Below are 19,186 nucleotides of genomic sequence, written 5' to 3' on the forward strand. Positions count from 1 at the left end.
GGCACAATATAGAAGAAACGCGATGTGAATACCAGTGGAACCGGCACAATCAGGCACAAAACCAAAATATAGGCAGCACAGTACAATTGAGCAGAACGTTGCAGCGCGCTTTGGCAGACTAGCGCTACGATGATATGCAAATTAGCAATCAGGAAATAGACAAGGCAGCGCAGCACAACAGAGCAGATTTTTCAAGCGCAAAATGTCGATCTAGCGCTACGAAAGTATTCAATTAGTGATCAGGAAATAGAAGGTGTGGGGGCAAGGCGAGCAAGCAGGCAGTAGTCTGGCAGTAGGCGCTATGATACCAATTCGGCCAGCAGGGCAGGGAGCAGCGTGAGGAGCGACCACTTCTGAAGAAATCATGCCATGTATTGGCGATTGTCCCCCCTACAAAATGCAATATTTCATTTCAAACATCCCAGTAATCACCAGTGACGTAGCCTTCGGCACACGCTCACTGGGGGGCCTGTAACAAATAAAAGCCGTTTAATACAGTGATGTGAGCCTCGAGATTTGTTTATGCAGCCCAGGAAGAAGGGGTTGAAATACCCTGAAATGCGTCGGCATTAAATTGAAGAGGTGAAACATGACGGCAGGCTGCAGCACACAGCCGGATGGCAGAGCGATGTTGTGTGCTTCCTAAATGCTTCAGGGCAACTTGTGGTTTGATTCTTACACACGGCAGCCCGGCCGTGAGGAAGGCACCATCACAGGTTTGAGAGATACAGACTTCTCCAGCAGGATTGGGCTGGCAGTCACAGACTATTTGCGACGAAATCTGGCACACCGCTCCCTGCTTAATGAGTCTGCCAAAATGTGACACTGCCTACTTAAGGCATTTAATGGAAAGCAATATTTTAAACAAAGACTCTAACTTACTAAAAGAAAAATGTTTTTATGCATCACGGACTACATGTCCCAGTAAACACCAGTGACGTAGCCTTCAGCACACGCCCACTGGGGGGCCTGTAACAAATAAAAGCCGTTTAAGACAGAGATGTGAGCCTCGAGATTTGTTTATGCAGCCCAGGAAGAAGGGGTTGAAATACCCTGAAACGCGTCGGCATTGAATTGAAGAGGTGAAACATGACAGCAGGCTGCAGCACACTGCCGGATGGCACAGCGATGTTGTGTGCTTCTTAAATGCTTCAGGGCATCTTGTGGTTTGATTCTTACGCACGGCAGCCCGTCCGTGAGGAAGGCACCATCACCGGTTGGAGAGATACAGACTTCTGCAGCAGGATTGGGCTGGCAGTCACAAACTATTTGCGACGGAATCTGGCTCACCGCTCCCTGCTTAATGAGCCTGCCAAAATGTGACACTGCCTACTTAAGGTATTTAATGGAAAGCAATATTTTAAACAAAGACTCAAACTTACTAAAAGAAAAATGTTTTTATGCATCACGGACTACATGTCCCAGTAATCACCAGTGACGTAGCCTTCAGCACACGCCCACTGGGGGGCCTGTAACAAATAAAAGCTGTTTAATACAGTGATGTGAGCCTCGAGATTTATTTATGCAGCCCAGGAAGAAGGGGTTGAAATACCCTGAAACTCGTCTGCATTGAATTGAAGAGGTGAAACATGACGGCAGGCTGCAGCACACAGCCGGATGGCAGAGCAATGTTGTGTGCTTCCTAAATGCTTCAGGGCATCTTGTGGTTTGATTCTTACACACGGCAGCCCGGCCGTGAGGAAGGCACCATCACAGGTTTGAGAGGGACAGACTTCTCCAGCAGGATTGGGCTGGCAGTCACAAACTATTTGCGACGAAATCTGGCACACCGCTCCCTGCTTAATGAGTCTGCCAAAATGTGACACTGCCTACTTAAGGCATTTAATGGAAAGCAATATTTTAAACAAAGACTCGAACTTACTAAAAGAAAAATGTTTTTATGCATCACGGACTACATGTCCCAGTAATCACCAGTGACGTAGCCTTCAGCACACGCCCACTGGGGGCCTGTAACAAATAAAAGCCATTTAAGACAGTGATGTGAGCCTCGAGATTTGTTTATGCAGCCCAGGAAGAAGGGGTTGAAATACCCTGAAACGCGTCGGCATTGAATTGAAGAGGTGAAATATGACAGCAGGCTGCAGCACACTGCCGGATGGCAGAGCGATGTTGTGTGCTTCTTAAATGCTTCAGGGCATCTTGTGGTTTGATTCTTACGCACGGCAGCCCGTCCGTGAGGAAGGCACCATCACCGGTTGGAGAGATACAGACTTCTGCAGCAGGATTGGGCTGGCAGTCACAAACTATTTGCGACGGAATCTGGATCACCGCTCCCTGCTTAATGAGCCTGCCAAAATGTGACACTGCCTACTTAAGGTATTTAATGGAAAGCAATATTTTAAACAAAGACTCAAACTTACTAAAAGAAAAATGTTTTTATGCATCACGGACTACATGTCCCAGTAATCACCAGTGACGTGGCCTTCAGCACACGCCCACTGGGGGGCCTGTAACAAATAAAAGCTGTCTAATACAGTGATGTGAGCCTCGAGATTTGTTTATGCAGCCCAGGAAGAAGGGGTTGAAATACCCTGAAACTCGTCGGCATTGAATTGAAGAGGTGAAACATGACGGCAGGCTGCAGCACACGGCCGGATGGCAGAGCGATGTTGTGTGCTTCCTAAATGCTTCAGGGCATCTTGTGGTTTGAGATATATATATATATATATATATATATATATATATATATATATATATATATATATATATATATATATATATATATGTGTATATATATATATGTATATATATATATATATTCACTGAAAAAACCATAGGTTATAGACCATATATAGTTAGGAATTAGCATTTACAAAACCTTGAAAATTCACTGAAAAAACCATAGGTTATAGACCATATATAGTTAGGAATTAGCATTTACAAAACCTTGAAAATTCACTGCAAAAACCATAGGTTAGAGACCATATATAGTTAGCTGGACATTTTATTGACATAAAACCAATGAAATTCCATATATAGTTAGTTGCACTAACTATATATCGCGCACCCGCAATCCACTGCTGATGATGTCACATATTACATCATTCATGACATGGTCAGTGACATCACTGATGACATCACTGATGACATCTCAAATGACATCACTGATGACATCACTGATAACAACATCCAGTGATTTTTTGTTTCTATAAAGTTTAAATATGTCTTACATATTGAAGAATGAGTGGATGTGTAAGTGTCTGGACGAAGGATTTAGTAGGTGCATGACTGACTGTATGAGTGAGTGATTAAATGTGTCTCACTGAGTGCATGGGTTAGTGACTAAACTGTCTTAATTTGTGCATCATTATGTCTGTTGTTCTGTAAACTGCTGCATGTGTTGATCAGTAGCTATATGAGTAACTATATGGGTTATTGATTGATTGCCCAAGTATTTGTATGGGAGACTGAGTGTGTGTGTGGCTAGCTGGGAGGTGTGTGACTCTGTGCAGATCAATCTGTACTTGTATCAATGATTGTATAAGAAGGTAAGTATGTGTTAGTATATGTTTGAAAATGTAAGGTGCTCTATGTTTAACTGTATAGACAAGAAAATGGAAGTCTCATTGATTCTTTACAGGACTGACTAGGTGTGTGAGTAACTCCATGGATGAGTGGCAGACTGTGAGTGTCTGTATAGGTGTATGAGTGCATATGATAGTGTTGTAAAGATGAGTGATTGTATGTATGAATGATTGTATGGGTGAATGAGTGAAGGTGTGTGTAGACGTAGCAATCAGTGAGTGCGTATGTAGTAACTAGTATTGGTGTGTCAATGGTTTCAAAAATTATACTCTTTTTAACACTGGGTGAAACAGAGGTTATATTAAAATGTGAGGAGATGCATTGTATTGTCACATGAATGATATCATCAGTGATGTGGTCATTGATGTCAAATGAGATGTCATCAGTGATGTCATCAGTGATGTCATTTGAGATGTCATCAGTGAGGTCATCAGTGATGTCACTGACCATGTCATGAATGATGTAATATGTGACATCATCAGCAGTGGATTGCGGGTGCGCGATATATAGTTAGTGCAACTAACTATATATGGAATTTCATTGGTTTTATGTCCATAAAATGTCCAGCTAACTATATATGGTCTCTAACCTATGGTTTTTGCAGTGAATTTTCAAGGTTTTGTAAATGCTAATTCCTAACTATATATGGTCTATAACCTATGGTTTTTTCAGTGAATTTTCAAGGTTTTGTAAATGCTAATTCCTAACTATATATGGTCTATAACCTATGGTTTTTTCAGTGAATTTCAATGTTTTTTTAATAGCAAATATCATAAGCTGTCGAATGTCAAGTACGTGGTAAGTAAAAACATTTTCGTGTTTATGCACACTGATCTGCTTTGAATGCTGCCCCCCACCCCTCATTTCTATTAGGAGTACTCTCTCTTTGCAGATAGTGAAGGGTAGTTAACGCAGCCCTTTGCCCCCTTTGTAATCCGTCGTGCCTGCTTCTCTCTCCATTTGATTGATTGTTCTCTTTGGTTCATTCTCTATTTACAAACAAGCACAGAGTCGCAATACTCTGTTTAGTCTTTGCAGATAGCGAAAAATCGTGTAAAAAAACAAAAGGAATCGAACAAAATCAGTAGGCCACTAATGGGATCTCTTTTTGACCTCGCTAAAATAGAAACATTAGGAACAACCTGTTGAAAATAGCAATGCGTATGTACATAAGCGGCGTTCATTTGTGTTCACAGTACCCCTTGTTGATTGTTTCAATCGAGCATTGAATTGTTCGAAGTTGGTTCTCTTAAGGATCTTCTCTGCCTGCAAACGAGGAAGAATAGGAATATTCTCTCTCCCTTTGCAGATAGTGAAGGGTAGGTAACGCAAGCCTTTAACACGTCGTACCTATTTCATTCCTCATTGATTGATTGATTGTCCGAACATTGACTGTTTGGGAATTAGTTCTTTTTGGAGGTATTCCCTGTTTGCAAATAAACGTAGGAAAATCTTTGCAAGTAGTGAAAGGGTACGTAATGCGGACCTTTCTCCCCCGTTGTAATCTGTCATGCCTATCTACTCCCCACTGATTGATGCACCTGTTTCACCCGGACCATTTACTAGAGATACGTCATCTGGCCCGACCAGAGAGCACCCCTAGTGAAAAGGACATATGCAATAATAACAAAGTGATCACTGTATCCTGTTAACAGAAACTTTAGCATGAAACAACCTGGAAAGAAAAGAATAGGAAAACGAAAATCAGTAGGCCACTGATGAACATGAACTTTTATTAAACAACGAACAAAGAAACGATAACATAACGTAATGATAAAACCTATTAATGTCCTAGAAACAAGAAAACGTTAAAATATGCCAGTGGTGAGAGACCAGAAAAACAGTAAGAGAAACCAAATCACCCCTCGCTGTCCCACCGCCTGCCACGCCAAAAAAATCGATAGACTAGGGAAAATGCAAGTCAGTAGAACATCCGCCCCCACTCTGGAAACTTCCAAGGTGGGGCAGGGTTGCGGCTACGCCCAGCCGGGAGCAGCCCATATAAGGCAGGTCCTGCTGCCACGCCTCGGCCAGGAGATCCTAACGTAGGGTGTAGCCGGAGGAGAGGCCGAGGCCAGCGGGACCCGGCCAGGGGATTGCCTTTACAACGCTGAACAGTTGCAGGGGGGGGGAATGTCTCCTCGACCCTCCCGTCTCTCTCCCAGTCCGGCCGCGGTGGCCCTTGAGAGTTGCAGGTACTCCCGCCACATGCTCTTCCGGTCCGGCCACCAACGGTCGGGGGGCCGAGGACGACGGGATCCGGCTGCAGCCGATAAACCAAGAAACCCGTTCATGGGGCCAGAGCCAGGGGCGTCCGGCCGACATCTACCGGAAGCCCGGCCCGAAGACGGACGGGACACTTCTTCTTTCTTGAATAATGGCTGCGACAACACTGGGTGGGGATTTCTTGCACATGCCTCCGACCCCCCCCCCCCTCGTCCTAATCGCCTGGTCCGGCCATAACAAATCTCAAGCGAGACGCCGTGGGGTGCACTGGGAGGGAGAGACGGTGCGAACAGGCCTCTCCCGCCTCCCCAGGTGGAGGCTTCCCAGATGCACCCTCAGCGCTCCAGGCGCCCGGAAAAGGGTTCTTCCACTGTGGCCATGCTGCAACGTCTCGCCCGGCAGGGTGGAGCCCGTCCGCTCATTTGACCCCGCGATCGCCAGTAGCTACCGAACTCTCAAAATGGCGGTCGACCTGGCAAGAGCGGGCCCAGCATAAAGAAATGGCCCGGTCACTGCTTGACTCCACCACCGTAGTCCTCCACGACCTTGAAGATTCTAGAGGAGCCGCGGGAGTCTCCGACCCCCGATGGGGAATGACTGCCATGATCGCCCGTGGAGTGACGAAACTGTATCCGCGGGACGTCGGCGCTCCCATGCTGGCGCCAGCCTCACTTTGAATTACTAGAATCCTGCAGACCTCAGTTCCGGTGAAAGCACAGTGTGACCCGGTAGGAAAAATTGTTGCACCCCCTCCCCTTTTTCACTGATAGTTCAAACCACCGATCCTTTCCTTTGCCCTTTTAACGGAACTTTGGACTGCCTCCCCCTCTTTTACATTTTCTAGAGAAAACAAAACATTAACCACTACATTAGCATAGCAGTTGACACCAGAACTGTTTTCAAATTTAAAACCAACAACATCTTCAACAAAATCCTTTTTGTTTCTGCTGTGACCCTGCTACAGCACAGGCATTGTCCCCAGCAGTAATTCTGCGATGCCGGTAAGAATAGCTGTGGTCCCTACTGGACTCACTCACCCCCGCGGCGCCCCACGCCGTTATTTGCTGGGCGGCAACTTACTAGACATCACTTTCGTGCCATCTAGATTTCAGCGCGTTCTGCTGCCTTGTAACTATTCGCACAACAGACCGCTACTGACAAGAATATTTCATTATTGGTGCTGTCAATTTCAATAAATCTATTGGATAATTCAAAAGAAATTGCCACGGTCTCTTCGTTGTTTAAATGTTTTTACTGTTTTTGTTTTGTTGTATATATTTATATGATATTAAAGTTTTATATTCCTACTACTTTGTTGGAGTGCTACATATTTTTAATGTGACACATAATTGTAAAAACTTTGATGTACCAAGAGTCATTCCTGGAATCTTCCGCTTCAGGCTCGGTCCCCTCCCCAATCACAATACAGGATGGTTTTCAGATAGTAGGAACGCGTGTGGTGTGACGGATCTCATCGGGTGTGGGCCTTGATCTACTATAACTCCTTTGAAGAGGGGTGATTCTTTACAGCTGGGGCCATAAACTACATCTGCAGGGCTAGCTGATAGCCTGGACAATCGGACACAGAGGAAGAGGAGTGTCAGAGGGTGCGGTAGTGAATAGGGCGAAAGGGAGGTGTCGGGCGGGCACAGAGTGTGATTTTCAGGGAAGAGCAGCGCAGATGGGGGAAGGTTTATTGCCCATGCATAAGACAGAGAGCGGGGGTGACCAGTGCCTGGGGAAGATGCTTGCGAGGGTGAGGAGCCATGCTACGAATCGACAGCGTGCAGAGAGTGGGTCTGGTCAAGACATCTAAAATGGCTGCCGTGCACCACAAAAGTGTGGCATTTCAAAAAAGGCAAGATGGCGCAAACAATGTTTTTCAACACTTCCTCATTTCCTTCGAATCGAACGTTAACAGACGTTGGGGCATATTACCAAAGTTAAGCGATATTTATCGCTAACGATGCTTACCAACGAATTTTTTACCGCTAAGCATCGTCAGAAATTATCGAAGATAAACCTTGCTATTATCAAGGTTTATCGCAAATGCGATAATAAACGGCCGCAATGCATCAATATCGCTAACAACTCAGCGATATTCATGCATTACCGAGCTAATGCTCTTAGCCATGTTATCCACCTCCCATTGGATAACATGGCTAAGAACTGCTCAGGGCAGGTGTTACTTTTTGGAGATATTCGCGCTTAGCGCGAATATCTCCAAAAGGAGATAGATATCTTGCATGTTGTAATGCAAGTTATTGTGGTATATGGAACTCATACCATAATCTCTCAGGAAAGCAGAAACTGATCCTTTTGGGACCGCCTAAAAAGGCCTAAGGGGTGAGGAGTACTCTACTTTGCCCCCTTTTCACGTTCCGAACTATTTTATTTTACTCTCTTCTGTAATTACACAAAATAGCAGCGATAAGATGCATCGGAGACACAGTGAGAGAAAGGAGGCCGGAGATGAAGAAGAGATGTCAAATACACATTGGAGATAATATAGTGGCAGAAGGGAAGTAAATATGAGTAAACTTACCATGTAACATAAAAATGTTGCACTCTATACTATAAGTCTCATTTTATACTACAATCACTTCGCTACAACCTCATAAATTAAAAATAAAAATGAATAATGTCTCAAACAATTTTTGATTTCTAAATATAAATTTATTCTTCAGAATTTTCTAAATTTGAAAGAACTAGTAACATGTCCTCATCAGCAATGTCCTCATGAAAAGTCTGCAATGATGATTCTTGTAACTCTATGGTCTCCAAACATTCGATAAATTCGCCATCAAGAGATTGATCAAAAAAATCATTCAAGTCATCTCCTCCTTGTGACAATATTTCATTATTGGTGCTGTCAATTTCAATCAATCTAATGGAATCATACAAGTCATCTCCTCCTCGTGACAATATTTCATTATTGGTGCTCTCAATTTCAATCAATGTAGTGGAATCATTCAAGTCATCTCCTCCTTGTGACAATATTTCATTATTGGTGCTGTCCATTTCAATCAATCTAATGGAATCATACAAGTCATCTCCTCCTTGTGACAATATTTCATTATTGGTGCTCTCAATTTCAATCAATGTAGTGGAATCATTCAAGTCATCTCCTTGTGCCAATATTTCATTATTGGTGCTGTCCATTTCAATTAATCTAATGGAATCATACAAGTCATCTCCTCCTTGTGACAATATTTCATTATTGGTGCTCTCAATTTCAATCAATGTAGTGGACAATTCAAAAGAAATTGCCACGGTCTCTTCATTGTGAGCCATTTTATTTTGAAATTGCTTGCTGTAAATTGCAGAAAAAAATAATCACTTTCATTTATCGTTTTTATTAATACATAATATAAAACTAACTTTATCAAGTATTTAGTATAACAGAAGGACTGCAAATAAATAACAGAAAACATTTTTCAAATTATCTTCAAGTGTACAACATAGTTCCCCTTACAAATTAACAACTCACCTTTTTAAAAGTAGGAGAAGTGTTAGTACTGTGTAAATCAAACACCAGAAATTCACCACCAAAAATTCCTCACAAATGTACCTCAGACAGTAGTATCACAAAATGGCTGTGGTTTCCTCTCATTTGAAATATATACATAACCAATTAACTTTCATCACACACAAATACAAAACCAAACTAACATTTTAATTGGTTCTAAATTTCAACACTTTCAAATGTGTTTTCCCCATGCAATTTTCCATAGGACATTTTCATACGTCTACAGCCTGAATGGCTGAACGGAATTACACCAAACTTGGCAAAATGGTACATCAAACCTAAGAGGTCAGGAAGGATCTACTATGCCCCCTTATGGTCATTTCCCCCTTCGCTTTGGCCTCCTCTTGTCTCTCAATCCTACCGAGAGACAAGATGGCGGCCGCTACGGACTGTTTGGAATGTTGACAGACGCCGGAGAACCAATCAGCTTCGCAAAGCTCCGTAACGCGAAAAGTACGCGAAGCGGAGCGCTGTTACAGATATATATCTTTTTTTGAACGTTAATTTCTCAAAATCCACTGGAGCACATATATTGAGACCTAGCAAAGGCACATCGGGCTACCAGTCCCTAATATTTTGCCAAGTTTCGTGCAAATCCATTCAGCAGTTCGATTATTATTATTTTATTTTTTTTTGCCCCGCGGGGCCCTTTTAAAACCTCCACATCAAACGTAGGGGGTCAGCGAGGATCTACTATTCCCCCTTATGGTCATTTGCCCCTTCGCTTTGGCCTCCTCTTGTCTCTCGATCCTACCGAGAGACAAGATGGCGGCCGCTACGGACTGTTTGGAATGTTGACAGACGCCGGAGAACCAATCAGCTTCGCTTCACAAAGCTCCGTTGCGCGAAAAGTACGCGTCCTGGAGCGCTGCCCGGTCCGCTGTTACAGAGATATATCTTTTTTTAAACGTTAATTTCTCAAAATCCACTGTAGCACATATATTGAGACCTACAAATGGCACATCGGGCTACCAGTCCCTACAATTTTGCCAAGTTTCGTGCAAATCCATTCAGCCGTTCGGGCTAAAAGTGAGGCCAACCGCCCTATGGAAAACTCAATGTTAAAAACACGTTTTGGGACCCCCCTTTTTTCTCAGCCCCCCCTTGACGAACCCCCCCCAAATTTTCAAGGGCTGCTCAGAAACAAAATGTGCCATTTTCCTGAAAATTTCAGCCAATTCCGTCCACAAACGCCAAAGTTATTAGACATAGAATTTTCAAAAAACCCATAGAGAAAAAATCCTAACTATATATACCTACTGGCGACCGCCAGTAGGTAATATATATGTATATATATATGTATGTATGTATGTATATATATATATATATATGGTTTCACAAAGTGCCTCAGGGTTCGAGAGGCACACTGCAGGGCTCTGCCCTACGGGCTTCTTATGTCAGCACGCCTTTACCACAGTTCAATTAGTTCAGGTGCCCGACGCGTTTCGGGGGGGGCCTCCCCCCTCATCAGGGGCTGCTTTCAAAAACACTCGAAGGATGCATCACATGTTTTATGCATTTAATTAGGACAAACCCCCAGGTAGGCGTGTGTTTAGTACACCGTCATTACCTGGATTTATGGGACTTGAAGTCTTGCGATGCATTAAAATATTCCCTTTCAGGTAGGGTCGAGAGTTCTTGAATTATTGATGCATTCCTTTAGGCTTTTAGTAAGTTGTATTTGCAGTTCAGCGCGCTGTATTGAGACCAAGAGTCCTGCGCTCATCATCACTCCCAATAGTTTAGAAGTTCGAGCCTCTTCCTGCTGACGAACATCCTCAGCTCAGCAGGCGATGGTGATCTCTCGCGGCCAGGCAGCCGTACAATTAATTGTTTCACAAAGTGCCTCAGGGTTCGAGAGGCACACTGCAGGGCTCTGCCCTACGGGCTTCTTATGTCAGCACGCCTTTACCACAGTTCAATTAGTTCAGGTGCCCGACGCGTTTCGGGGGGGGCCTCCCCCCTCATCAGGGGCTGCTTTCAAAAACACTCGAAGGATGCATCACATGTTTTATGCATTTAATTAGGACAAACCCCCAGGTAGGCGTGTGTTTAGTACACCGTCATTACCTGGATTTATGGGACTTGAAGTCTTGCGATGCATTAAAATATTCCCTTTCAGGTAGGGTCGAGAGTTCTTGAATTATTGATGCATTCCTTTAGGCTTTTAGTAAGTTTTATTTGCAGTTCAGCGCGCTGTATTGAGACCAAGAGTCCTGCGCTCATCATCACTCCCAATAGTTTAGAAGTTCGAGCCTCTTCCTGCTGACGAACATCCTCAGCTCAGCAGGCGATGGTGCTCTCTCGCGGCCAGGCAGCCGTACAAATAATGGTTTCACAAAGTGCCTCAGGGTTCGAGAGGCACACTGCAGGGCTCTGCCCCACGGGCTTCTTATGTCAGCACGCCTTTACCACAGTTCAATTAGTTCAGGTGCCCGACGCGTTTCGGGGGGGCCTCCCCCCTCATCAGGGGCTGCTTTCAAAAACACTCGAAGGATGCATCACATGTTTTATGCATTTAATTAGGACAAACCCCCTGCTGAGCTGAGGATGTTCTTCAGCAGGAAGAGGCTCGAACTTCTAAACTATTGGGAGTGATGATGAGCGCAGGACTCTTGGTCTCAATACAGCGCGCTGAACTGCAAATACAACTTACTAAAAGCCTAAAGGAATGCATCAATAATTCAAGAACTCTCGACCCTACCTGAAAGGGAATATTTTAATGCATCGCAAGACTTCAAGTCCCATAAATCCAGGTAATGACGGTGTACTAAACACACGCCTACCTGGGGGTTTGTCCTAATTAAATGCATAAAACATGTGATGCATCCTTCGAGTGTTTTTGAAAGCAGCCCCTGATGAGGGGGGAGGCCCCCCCCGAAGGGCACCTGAACTAATTGAACTGTGGTAAAGGCGTGCTGACATAAGAAGCCCGTAGGGCAGAGCCCTGCAGTGTGCCTCTCGAACCCTGAGGCACTTTGTGAAACCATATATATATATATATATATATATATATATTACCTACTGGCGATAGCCAGTAGGTATATATAGTTAGGATTTTTTTCCTATGGGATTTTTGAAAATTCTATGTCGAATAACTTTGGCGTTTGAGGACAGAATTGGCTGAAATTTTCAGGAAAATGGAACATTTAGTTTCTGAGCAGCCCCTGAAAATTTGGGGGGGTTTCGTCAAGGGGGGGGCGAGAAAAAAGGGGGTCCCAAAACGTGTTTTTCCCATGCAATTTTCCATAGGGCGGTTGGCCTCACTTTTAGCCTGAACGGCTGAATGGATTTACACCAAACTTGGCAAAATTGTAGGGACTGGTAGCCCAATGTGCCTTTGCTATGTCTCAAGATATAGGCTCCAGTGGTTTTTACGAAAATTAACTTTGAAAAATATATATTGGGCTACATTGGGCTATATATATGTTGGAGCCCAAATGTAGCCCAATGTAGCCCAATGTAGCCCAATGTAGCCCAAAGATGGCCACCAGAGACAAAAAAAACAAATGTAGCCCAAATATCAGCCAGATGTAGCCCAACTATAGCCCAATGACAGAATGTCCCAGAGTGTTCTAAAGAACAACTAGAGTGCTAACAGTCCTACTTATTACAAAGGTATGGCACACCTGAAGCCATCTTGATTGGAATAAAGTGGTAACTCTTAAAACATTTAATTTAAAAATGAACAAAATGAGGGGGTTCATTTTGCCATAGAAAGTATGATTAGCGAATATATGACGAAATCCCGCATACCATCAGTCCGCAAAAAAAATCCCGCATGTACTATTAGGCCGCAAATTAAAATAACGAAAACTTTTAGAACGAATATGCCTTTAGCATACACTAAACAACTTAACTACCCTAAACCCTAAAACACTACCCCCAGCATGACCCTACACTACACAAACAGTACAACACTACCCTAAACCCTAAAACACTACCCCCAGCATGACCCTACACTACACAAACACTACAACACTACCCTAAACCCTAAAACACTACCCCCAGCATGACCCTACACTACGCAAACACTACAACACTACCCAAAACCCTAAAACACTACACCCCAGCATGACCCTACACTACGCAAACACTACAACACTACCCTAAACCCTAAAACACTACCCCCAGCATGACCCTACACTACGCAAACACTACAACACAACCCTAAACCCTAAAACACTACCCCCAGCATGACCCAACACTACGCAAACACTACAACACAACCCTAAACCCTAAAACACTACCCCGAGCATGACCCTACACTACGCAAACACTACAACACTACCCTAAACCCTAAAACACTACCCCCAGCATGACCCTACACTACGCAAACACTACAACACTACCCAAAACCCTAAAACACTACACCCCAGCATGACACTACACTACGCAAACACTACAACACTACCCTAAACCCTAAAACACTACCCCCAGCATGACCCTACACTACGCAAACACTACAACACTACCCAAAACCCTAAAACACTACACCCCAGCATGACCCTACACTACGCAAACACTACAACACTACCCTAAACCCTAAAACACTACCCCCAGCATGACCCTACACTACGCAAACACTACAACACTACCCTAAACCCTAAAACACTACCCCCAGCATGACCCTACACTACGCAAACACTACAACACTACCCTAAACCCTAAAACACTACCCCCAGCATGACCCTACACTACGCAAACACTACAACACTACCCTAAACCCTAAAACACTACCCCCAGCATGACCCTACACTACGCAAACACTACAACACTACCCTAAACCCTAAAACACTACCCCCAGCATGACCCTACACTACGCAAACACTACAACACTACCCAAAACCCTAAAACACTACCCCCAGCATGACCCTACACTACGCAAACACTACAACACTACCCAAAACCCTAAAACACTACACCCCAGCATGACCCTACACTACGCAAACACTACAACACTACCCAAAACCCTAAAACACTACACCCCAGCATGACCCTACACTACGCAAACACTACAACACTACCCAAAACCCTAAAACACTACCCCCAGCATGACCCTACACTACGCAAACACTACAACACTACCCAAAACCCTAAAACACTACCCCCAGCATGACCCTACACTACGCAAACACTACAACACTACCCTAAACCCTAAAATACTACACCCCAGCATGACCCTACACTACGCAAACACTACAACACTACCCAAAACCCTAAAACACTACCCCCAGCATGACCCTACACTACGCAAACACTACAACACTATCCTAAACCCTAAAACACTACGCCCAGCATGACCCTACACTACGCAAACACTACAACACAACCCTAAACCCTAAAACACTACCCCCAGCATGACCCTACACTACGCAAACACTACAACACAACCCTAAAACACTACCCCCAGCATGACCCTACACTACGCAAACACTACAACACAACCCTAAACCCTAAAACACTAGCCCCAGCATGACCCTACACTAAACAACCACCACAACTCTACACTACACTAACACAACACTACACTACACAACACTACACTACACTACACAATCACTAACCCACGAAAAAATTAACACAAACCCACTTACCTCTCTCGTCATCGTGGTTTTCACAACGCAAATGCATTTACCATACATGCCTTTAAAACGTAATTCTTTGTAAAGGCATGCGCGATAAATGCACATGCGTTTTGAAAAAATGCGGGATAATGGTATGCGAGGTCAATGACCTTGTGGGATAATGGTATGCGGACTGAAAGTCTGCGGGATAAAAAATGCGGGAAAATGGCTGCAAACCATGATTAGCAGCAGACTTCCCTGGTGAGCACTAGCTTTACTACAGTGATCTAATGAGCAACTAGAGTGCTAACATTCAGAATTTATGGCAAATGTGTGACACATCTGAATGCCTTCTTGATAGAACCAAAGTAAACAAGCATTGAAAATGCAATAGATCTCGCCCTCGTTTAAGTTAAAGCCATTCTGTTTGTAATGAGGTGGCTTTTTAGCTTTGCTTTTATTAGTGTTTTTAAAACTTTCATGTAAATAACATGCATATGTATGCATATATTTATATGTATGCATGCATTTATATTTATATAGATATGCAGATTATATATGTTTATATATGTATATTACCTACTGGCGATAGCCAGTGGGTATATATAGTTAGGATTTTTTCTCTATGGGATTTCTGAAAATTCTATGTCTAATAACTTTGGCGTTTGTGGACGGAATTGGCTGAAACTTTCAGGAAAATGGCACATTTTGTTTCTGAGCAGCCCCTGAAAATTTGGGGGGGTTTCGTCAAGGGGGGGCCGAGAAAAAAGGGGGGTCCCAAAACGCGTTTTTCCCATTCATTTTTCCATAGGGCGGTTGGACTCACTTTTAGCTCGAACGGCTGAATAGATTTACATGAAACTTGGCAAAATTGTAGATATGGTTTGCCCGACGTGCCTTTGCTATGTCTCAATATATGTGCTCCAGTGGATTTTGAGAAATTAACGTTTAAAAAAATATATATATCTGTGACAGCGCTCCGGTTAGCGCCCCGGTTCGGGTACCTGACACGTAACGGAACTTCGCGAAGCGAAGCTGATTGGCTCTCCGGTGTCTGTCAACATTCTAAACAGTCCGGAGCGGCCGCCATCTTGTCTCTCGGTACGATCGAGAGACAAGATGTGGTGAAAAACGAAGGGGGAAATGAAGGAAAGGGGGCAACGTAGACCACTCCTGACCCCCTAGGATTGATGAGGGGGATATTAAAGTGCCCCGCGGGGCAAAAAATACGCCGTAGAGGCGCGTCCCGATACGCGAACCGGGCAGCTCACTGGGCAGCTAACCGGCAGCGTAGCTGTCAACATTGTAAACAGTCCGGAGCGGCCGCCATCTTGTCTCTCGGTAGGTTCGAGAGACAAGATGTGGTGAAAAAAGAAGGGGGAAATGAAGGAAAGGGGGCAAGGTAAACCCCTCCTGACCCCCTAGGATTGATGAGGGGGATATTAAAGTCCCCTGCGATTTTTCGCGGTAGAGGCGCTTCCCGGTACGCGAACCGGGCAGCTAACCGGCAGCGTAGCGGGAGTCCGCCATCTTGTGTTTTTGGAGTGTCCGGTTCGCGTACCGGGTAGCGTCCCGGTAAGCGTAACAAGGGGAAAACCATGAGAAACAGTAAAAAAAAAATTAAGGGAATAGATTTCCAGCAAACTTGGCAAAATTGTAGGGACTGTTTGTTTGATGTGCCTTTGCAAGGCCTCAAGATATGTGCACGTGTGGATTTTGTCTAATTAAGGTTAAAAAAATATATATATCTGTAAGCGTGCTCCGGCACGCTTACGTTACGGGTTTTGTTTGCGCTGCAGAGCCGATACGTCACGGTTATGTGACGCGTCATGAGGCGTCTCACGTGGCTACGTGATACGTCACGTAATAAAGAATATATTTTACAGCTATAGATATTAGCTTTTAAAAAACCAATGAAATTCACTGAAAAAACCATAGGTTATAGACCATATATAGTTAGGAATTTGCATTTACAAAACCTTGAAAATTCACTGAAAAAACCATAGGTTAGAGACCATATATAGTTAGCTGGACATTTTATTGACATAAAACCAATGAAATTCCATATATAGTTAGTTGCACTAACTATATATCGCGCACCCGCAATCCACTGCTGATGATGTCACATATTACATCATTCATGACATGGTCAGTGACATCACTGATGACATCACTGATGACATCTCAAATGACATCTCAAATGACATCACTGATGACATCATGACACACCAATACCAGTTACTACATACGCACTCACTGATTCCTACGTCTACACACACATTCACTCATTCACCCATACAATCACTCATACATACAGTCACTCATTATTACAACACTATCATATGCACTCATACACCTATGCAGACACTCACACACTGCCACTCATCCATGGAGTTACTCACACACCTAGTCAGTCCTGTAAAGAATCAATCACACTTCCATTTCCTCATCTATACAGTTAAACACAGAACACCATACTTCAGTGACATCACTGATGACATCACTGATGACATCTCAAATGACATCACTGATGACATCTCAAATGACATCACTGATGACATCATGACACACCAATACCAGTTACTACATACGCACTCACTGATTCCTACGTCTACACACACATTCACTCATTCACCCATACCATCACTCATACATACAGTCACTCATTATTACAACACTATCATATGCACTCATACACCTAGTCAGTCCTGTGAAGAATCAATCACACTTCGATTTCCTCATCTATACAGTTAAACACAGAACACCATACTTTTCACACATATACTAACACATACTTACTCTCTTATACAATCACTGATACAAGTACACATTGATATGCACAGAGTCACACACCTCCCAGCCAGCCACACACACACTCAGTCTTCCATACATCCACTCATTCTTCAATATGTAAAACATATTTAAACTTTACAAAAACACACAGACACTAGATGATGTCATCAGTGATGTCATTTGAGATGTCATCAGTGATGTCATCAGTGATGTCATTTGAGATGTCATCAGTGATGTCATCAGTGATGTCACTGACCATGTCATGAATGATGTAATATGTGACATCATCAGCAGTGGATTGCGGGTGCGCGATATATAGTTAGTGCAACTAACTATATATGGAATTTCATTGGTTTTATGTCAATAAAATGTCCAGCTAACTGAACATTTTCGACGCTTTTTGCGTTGAACATGGCCTAGAGGTGAACGTGGGAAAAACAAAATTAATGGCCTTTTCATCTGGCCGTAGGAATTACCCCAAAGTAACCTTGAATAACAGCAGGTTGGATACTGTTGCAGAATTCACGTATCTGGGGGTCCAGATTGCTGAGGGCACTGGTTGGGCACATCACGTGGACAAAGTGGTCCTAAGACATCAGCAGCTCTCAGGTGCCCTTAGGGGCGAGCACCGTAAATCCAAGACAAAACCTATAAAACCCGCACTTACGGTGTATGATGCAAAGGTCTTGGGTGCTACATTATACGGCGCAGAGCTATGGGCCTGGGAAAGTATTGCGGCATTACAGATTTCCGAGAATAAGTTTCTGCGAGGGATCACAGGACTTCCACAGAGCACCCCGTTAACTCCATTGTTTTTGGAACTGGGCAGGCGCTCTATCATTGATAGAGCCCGATTGCGTCCACTCCTCTACTGGAGGCGCCTCTGGACGACTCCAGAAATTAGACAATATGCGGAGGGCTTTCTGTGGATAATCCAGGAAGATATATTCCACAAGATAAAATGGTTGAAACATCTGAAGTCTATGCTAGTTAATCTAGGGTTCTCAAATCTTTGGAATAATCCTGGGGGAGAGATCTTCCCCAGCAAGGAAAACCTAAAAAAACAGTACTGGGATTGGGTGGGTGTTAAATTGTTGAAAGATACAAGGACCGACTCCATGTCTGGCCGCTTTCTGGAGTCAAAAATTTTACCTGCCCTAGAAAACTATTGGGATAACATCACGGTACCAATGGATAGGAAATTGGTTTTCCAGCTAAGGTCAGGATCTATCCCCCTGAAGAAAATGACAGCTGGCTGGAATAAATCGACCAATAACTTATGCCCTGCATGTGAAAATGCCGAAGAGAGCATAGGCCACTTCCTATTCGTATGTCAAGCCTATAAGAAACCTAGGGCTAAATGGCTTACGCCGGTATGCAAGAACCTGGGGGCACGCGATAGTACTGTGGCCTTAAGAATTCTATGTACAACTACCCAGGACTCGATAGTCATAGGGGTGGCCAAATATCTAGGTTGGGCCTGGGCAATTAGACGACGGGCTCTTGGGAAAATTGTGTAATTAGG

This window comes from Lissotriton helveticus, chromosome 8 (genome assembly GCF_964261635.1).
Source record: "Lissotriton helveticus chromosome 8, aLisHel1.1, whole genome shotgun sequence".
In the NCBI taxonomy this organism is placed as follows: Eukaryota; Metazoa; Chordata; class Amphibia; order Caudata; family Salamandridae; genus Lissotriton; species Lissotriton helveticus.